The sequence below is a fragment of the Petaurus breviceps genome, unplaced genomic scaffold (assembly GCF_028583685.1).
Source record: "Petaurus breviceps papuanus isolate PSGF00001 unplaced genomic scaffold, PetGlider_PUasm1.0 207, whole genome shotgun sequence".
NCBI classification, from domain to species: Eukaryota; Metazoa; Chordata; class Mammalia; order Diprotodontia; family Petauridae; genus Petaurus; species Petaurus breviceps.
In genome coordinates this window covers 32,960,045-32,967,269 of record NW_027185850.1, presented here as the reverse complement: position 1 = coordinate 32,967,269, position 7,225 = coordinate 32,960,045, and positions in this window count along the sequence as shown.

The window sequence follows — 7,225 nt, the reverse complement described above, 5'->3', positions numbered from 1 at the left end:
TTAAGGAGTTTTTCTGTTCACTGTTTTGGTCTCAATAAACGTTCAAGAATTCAAATATTGCAAAACAAGATTCCTTTATTGTACAGTATGTTTATAGAGCTAATCTGTATATACACACATACTTCAGATGTTAATGCGATCTTGACAGTTCTCTTTTTCTTTGCATGTTTTATGAGTGCAAGTCCCATTGATTACTATGTCTTGATACATTATGATGAAATGGGATGGGGACCTTCCAATATTGGGCTCTTTCTCCAGGTTCTCAAGTCAAGTATTAAACACCTATAGGTTCCAGGCTCTAGGAAAGCATATCATTGTGATTCATCAGTTTTCAGATAGGTGGGTTATGAATATAAAAGTAGCCCTTAGTATTTGTCCTATACTAATCTGACAGTAATTTTATTAGCAAGATTCAAACCTATGGGAAATGGGGAGGAGGAAGGTGGGCAAAGAACAGGCTTGATGTCCACCCAGTTGCAGAGAATAACCTTTCCTTATAAGCCTATAGATAAAGGAGTGTTCTTTGAGGGGAAAAGCTTTTTTTCATTAAAGGGTGTGTAGACAGTGGCTCTAAAGGAGGAGGGTATAGTGTGGAAATTTTCAAGAAAAGTTCATATGTGATGTCCAACACCCTTTTTTTGGGTCCACCGTTCCAACATCCAAACGTTCTATATTTCTTTACTGATTTTCTCAGGGTAGGTGTGAGGATCCGATTAAGATGCCTGGGTCATTTAAGAGAAATGCGTTTTTTCCTGCCGTTAGCTAGAAGTTACGTGTTCAGAACTCCTAGAAGGAAGTTCAAAAACCCAAGCAGCAAACTCCTTGAAAATTGAAATAGACCAAATAGAAGCCAATCCTATCATCCTGTTAGGAGGGTTATAGAGGGCATCAAAAAGCCTGGGAGTAGTTTTGTTATGTCTTGATCTTGGAAGAATAAAGAAAAAATCCATTAAGGGAAAAGGGGTTGGAAGGGAAAGGGAGATTTAGAAAAATGGGGAGCTGCCAGCACTTAACAATACCTGGCGCATAGGCTTTTCATAAACGTTGATGGATTTGAACCTCACTCATCCGAACTGGTCAAAGGAAAGAATATACTAGGGTTGGGTACAAAAATACATGTCATTCAACAGGGAAATAAAGGGAAGAAGAGGGAATTGGAGAAACAGTAGGTTAAGGAAGACTTAAGTCCTAATCAAAACAAGTTCCAGCCAAGGAAATAGAAAAATAGGAGCTTTTCATTGCAGGGCAAAATTGGAAATGGGCATGCCTCTCAATTGGGGAAAGACTGAACAAGTTATGGAATATGAATGTGAAGGATTGTCATCCTGAACAAAATGATGAAGGTATTGGTTTCAAGGAAACCTCAGAAGATTTGTATGAACTAATACAGGTGGAAGCAGAAGGAACCGGGAGAACAATTCACACAATGACAACAGTTACAAACCACTCTGAATGACTTGGGAACTAGGATCAACTTAAGGACCAATCAGGATTCCAGAGGAGTCTGGCTGAAGTTTGCTCTCCACTTCCTAATGGGGAAAGACTCCAGAGTATAGAAGGAAGTGTGATTGTGTGTGCTCAACATTTTGGTTTTTAATTTCATTTAGGGGAGGAAGGGTGGGCATAAGGTGGGTTTTTGAAGCCCTAAAGTCAATTAATTGTCATTTCCTTTTACCTAGCATTACTGCCCACTAGGTGGTAAAGTGACTAGAGCAATAGGCCTGGAGTCTGGAAGACCCAAATTCAAATTTTACCTCAGACACTAGCAACGTGACCCTGAACAAGTCACTTAAAACTTCTGCCTCAGTTTCCTCAATTATAAGTTGGGGATAAGAACACCACCTCTTTGCCCCAGAGTTATGGTGAGGATTAAATGAGATGCTGTTTGTATATGAATCTAATGGAATATTGCTCATAAGAAATATTAAATTTGGGTTTAGAGAAAACAGAAGCCATGAACAGATACTGAATGAAATGACAGAACAGGTTGTACAATGACTACAGTATTGCAAGGAACGCAACTTTGAAAGACTTAACTCATACACTTCAGCATTTTTTTTTTTTTGGTTATTCAGTCGTGTCTGACCCTGACCCATGTGGACTTTGTTCATGAGTTTTCCTTGGCAAAGATACTGGAATGCTTTGCCGTTTCCTTGTCTGGTGTGGCCCCATTTTGCACATGAGGACCTAAGGTAAATAGGGATTAAATGCCTTGCTAGGATCACACAGTAAGTATCTAAGGCTGCATTTGGACTCAGATTTCCTGGACTCCAGGTCCAATGTTCTGTCCATTGTACTACCTAGCTACCCGGATAGCTCGATAACCAGTCACAGTTCCAGAAGACCCATGGTGGAGCATGCTTCTCACCTTGGCTTAGGGATGGAGTGTGGGAGCAGAATAAGACGTGTTTTCAGAAAAGCCTGAATTTGTTTGGTTTGACTCTCTGTTTCAAGGGAAGACTTCAATTTTGGGTGGAGAAAGTGCCAGTGATTTTGAAAAAAAAATTAATTAAATTTTTAAAAAATCTATAGAAGAAAGCAAGCATTACAGAACCAGGACAGTGTTGGCAATACTGTGTTAAATTTAATTTATACTTTAAAAAACAATGTTTAGAAAATCACCTTTTCATAAAATCTTAGGTTAATTACATATAGAAAAAAATCATTTTTATTGGCATTTGTCAATTTTGTAATTAAAAAAAAAACTTGAATTGGTGAAAATCTTTTTTCTCCCACTCCCTACTGAGAAAAAAATAATGAAACCCCTGTTATAAAAAGTACAGTCGAGGGCAGTTAGGTGGTGCAGTGAGTAAAGCGCCAGCCCAGGAGTCAGGAGGACCCGGGAGTTCAGTTCTGGCCTCAACTTAACACCCACCCACCCACACATACACACACACACACACACACCTACACACACACACCTAGCCGTGTAATCTTGGGCAAGTTACTTAACCCCAATTGCCCTCCAAAAAGGCAAAAAAAAAAAAGTACAGTCAAGCAAAACCAATTCCCCTACTGACCATATAAAAAAAAAAATCTCAGTGCAGTCTGAGTCCATTAGGTGTCAGGAAGTGGGCAGCATTTCATTATGAATGCATTGGCATCATGGTTGGTCATTGATCAAAATTTTTTAAGTCATTCAAAGACTTTACAGTAATGTTACTGTATGAATTATCCTATGTTCACTTCACCTATCAGTTCATACAGATTTTAACCAATTTTCCTTGAAATCAGTCCCTTTATAAGAAATTATTAGTATTCCATAACATTCAGATACTATAAATTATTTAGCCATTCCCCAATTAATGAGGATCCTCCTCAGTTTCCAATTCTTTGTCACCACAAAAAGAACTGGTATATGTATGTGTGTGCATACATGCATACACATATGCATACATACATGCACTTGGGTCCTTTCCTTCTCTTTGGTGTGTAGACCTCATTGGTATTACTGGGTCAAAGGATATACATAATTTAACAATTTTTGGAGCATAGTTCCAAATTGATTTCAAGAAGGGCTGGACCAGTCTACAGTTCCTCCAGCAGTACACTAATGTGCCTGTTTTCTCACAGCCCCTCTAACATTTGTCATTCTACATTTTGGGGGCAATTTTGCCAAATCTCATAGGTGGTACCTCAGAGTTGCCTCAACTTGCATTTCTCTATTTACAGAACTTTTTTTTATCACATGCCTACCAAAAGCTTGGATTTCTTCCATCTGAAAATTGCCTAGTTATATACTTTGACCATTTATAAATTGAAAACTGGCACTTATTCTTATAAATTTGATTCATTTCCCTATATATCTAAGAAATGACCCCCTTATTAGAGAAACTTGCTACAAAGACCTTCTGCCTTTAACTGTTTTTCTTATAATTTAGGTGAATTGATTCTGTTTGTGCAAAAGCTTTTACATTTTATGTAATCAAAAATGTCCATCCACCTTCCTGTGAACATCTCTGTCTAGTGTCACAAATTCTCCTCTCCATAGAGCTGACGGGTAAATTTTTTCCATGATCTTTTAATACATCATCCTTTATGTCAGGTACCCATTTGGACTGTGTTTTGTCTAATACTGGTCTACATCTAATTTCTGCTTTTCCATTTTTCATCAGATAATCTTACACCGGTAGCTGGGATCTTTGGGTTAATCAAACACTAGGCTACTTAAAAAAAAAACACCACCACAATATACTTTCGAAAAATCTGCACACAAGATTTTGGTGGTTGCTGCACTTCCCAGTGCTTGAAGACGATGGCTTTTCTAGGAAAGCCACAAGTGACAAAAGTTCTCAGTTGCTAGACTTAAATTCTTTGATAATCATTTCAACTCAAAAAATGGAGTCCATTTTTTGCTCAACCAGGTCTAATGATCTCTTAATTGCCAAATTGAATGGCCTCTCCTGATCTTTCTTGACCTCCCTGCAGCTTTTAAAACTGTCAGTCACTCTCGATACTCCCTTCTTTTTCATGCCAGTAGGTTACTAACATTCTTTCCTACCTGCTAGACAGCTCCCATCTTCTTTGCTGGACCCTTATCCAGGTCAGCATAACTGGGTTTTCCACAGGGCTCTATCCTGGGACTTCTTTTCCCCCCTCTATACTATTTCATTCAGTGATCTCATCAGCTCCCATGCATTCAATGATTATCTCTATGCTGATGATTTTCAAATCTACTTATCCAGTCCTTAACCTCTCCGCTGACCTTTAGTGTTGTATCTACAATTGCCTATTAGATCTTAAACTCAACATATCCAAAACTGAACTCAACAGCTTTCCTTTAACTTTCCTTATTACTATTAAAGGCACCTCCCAGTCACCCAGGTTCACAATTTAGGTGTCATCTTCAACTTCTTACTATGCTTCACCTCCCATAGCCAATCTGTTGCCAAGGCTTGTTGATTTTATCTTCATATCTGCCCTTTTCTCTCCTTTGGCATCACCTCATGTCTAGATTATTGCAACAACTTGCTGGTTGGTTTTCCTTCATAAGTCTCTCCCCACTCCAGTCCATCCATCATTCAAAGTACAGATATCCTCCACCCTCCTACCCCTCCATAAACTCCAGCAACTCCCATTCACTTCCAAGACAAAATTTAAAACCCTCCATTTGGCACTCATAACTTGGCTCTCCTCTTCCCCTCCAGTCTTTTCACATCTTATGCCATCCCCCACCTCCACCCAAGACTATATATATACTCTGTGAATCAGTGTCACTGACTTCTTTGCCATTTCTTGAACCAGAAACTCCATCCCCCAACTGGGCATTTTCTCTGTCTCCTATGCCTGGAATGTTCTTCTGCCTCATTTCTACCTCCTGGCTCCTTTCAGGCACCAGCTAAAATCTCACCATCTACAGGAAGTGACTCCCAATTCTTCTTAATTCTGGTGCCTTCCCTCTTGATTATTTGCACTTTATTCTGTATGTAGCTTGTTTGTTCCTATGTGTATTTATGTGGCCTCCCCCATTAAATTATGAGCCCCTTGAGAGCAGAGACTGTCTTTTGCCTTTCTTTGTAAACCCACAGCTTAGTATAGTGCCTGGTATCCTGTACAGTATAGTGCAGATTGCAAACTCATCCCTCCCTGCCCATCCTTGTGCTACTTGTGTCCTTGTTCTCACATAAATTCTTTTGTAAAAATTAATTTTGATTTTTAAAGAAAACATACATTTGCATATCTTCAGCTGTTACTGTTTGTCCTTTGTTCTTGAAGAGGACCAATGACATCTCAGGGTGATATCTTGATTTCTGTATGAATTGGATTTAAGTGAGGCAAAATTGCACAAAGCCCCACAGGAGAACAAATGGAGAATTGTGCATGAAACTGTAGATTTCTATTATGAACTGCTTGACTTTCTTTAAATATATACTAAGATGAAAAGGTAGCTTTCAAGGCTAGCCTTCCCTGCCTTCCTATTCTCCCCACTTAAAAATTCTCCACATGACATCTACCTAATAAAATGGGATTATAGGGAAGATAGATCTTTGATACTGCATGCATTCCAGTGGAAACATGTTTATCCATTGCTCTTACTATATGACCAGCCTACCTCCTTTTTCAGGCATAAATCTCCCTTCATGCTACTGTTTACACTACTCCTGCATAATTCTTCACTGCTGACATTTTGCAACCTACTTATGGTCATTCTGCACTTTGGTCAATTACCCATAACTTCAGTTCTTTAAAAACATGATATTCTATGACTTTCAGCCACAAAATTGCTGAACACCCACTGATTTTAGAAAGATGGGTCCTTGTTTCATGGAGATGCTGAATGGGGGTCACTTACTGTAACAATCTGAATGAGGGTGATTTATTGTAAGTTGGACAGTGAGACTTGCTTAGCTTCTCCCACCCATTTAAACTCTTCCATTTGGATATTCAAAAGCTTCTCTTTCCAAATGAGTGCTTACGTGATAAACTATAGAAAGGAGGAAAGAAGAAAACTCATGAATAAGATTTCATGTGTCCAAATGAGATTGATTAAAGTATATCCTTTGCAGATGACTAGCTATGGGAGGGATGCTATGGTACTCCAGTTCTACGTCCAGATTGTGGTGGTGTGGCAGCTTCTCCAAAGATGACTTCCATGTTTCCCCTTTTGTGCAATATCTGTATTTGAGATGCTCCTTCACTTTTCAGGGGCTTTTGTGGGGGGGGGGGTGTTGGTGGAAAACAAGGAGTTACCTACCAATTCCACATGTAGTCTTCAGGATATTTTGGAGCATTTTGGTTGGTTGAGGGGATTAAGGAAAGAGAAAAGGAAGTCAAGGTAAGAGTCAGACTCATCGCTTGGTAGATATCGAACCAATTCTCGGAGACAAGAACCTGGTTTTTACTCTCCCCTCAATAAATGATCATGATCTCATACAAAGAACAAAGGTGCCACAGTTTATTCATGACCTACATTTTTTCTTTAACTTAGTTCAGCTGTGCCAGTCTCCAGCTCCTAATATTCTCTTAGAGCTTTTTGTTTAGTTATCTATGAGATGAGACAGTAGGCAATTTGCCTATGGTTAGAAAAAAACCTTCCACAGAGGCTTAGAAATACCATATTTTCTCCAAAGGAAATTCAATTTACTTTTTTCCTGTTCAATCTTGGATCTGATTCATCATCCATTAACAGTGTCTAAGAAGAATATACTGATGGAACAGCCCTATGGGTTACCCATCCAACTTCTTATAACAATCTGGACAATAAATATTCTTCATCCACTTGGTT